This window comes from Penaeus monodon, chromosome 30 (assembly GCF_015228065.2).
Source record: "Penaeus monodon isolate SGIC_2016 chromosome 30, NSTDA_Pmon_1, whole genome shotgun sequence".
Lineage (NCBI taxonomy): Eukaryota > Metazoa > Arthropoda > Malacostraca > Decapoda > Penaeidae > Penaeus > Penaeus monodon.
Window position 1 is genome coordinate 11,796,423 of NC_051415.1, and position 201 is coordinate 11,796,623.

Below are 201 nucleotides of genomic sequence, written 5' to 3' on the forward strand. Positions count from 1 at the left end.
AAAATTAAAAAAAAAATGGGGGTCCTTAGGTGTCGTCCCAAAATTTTTATTTTTTTCCCCAAAACAAATATTTTTCCCATAACCTTTTAATTTTTCAACAAATTCACGAAACAATTTCCCAAAAGGGGAAAAAGCAATACATTAAAGCAAAGCAGGTTTGAAAATTTCCCCCAATGCTAAACAAAATTTATTGAAAATGAA

At 28.9% G+C, this 201-nt stretch overlaps 1 pseudogene; it reads left to right on the forward strand.

The window, feature by feature from the left end:
- The window catches only part of LOC119592351, a 30,652-nt pseudogene that overhangs the window by 564 nt on the left and 29,887 nt on the right, over positions 1-201 (forward strand).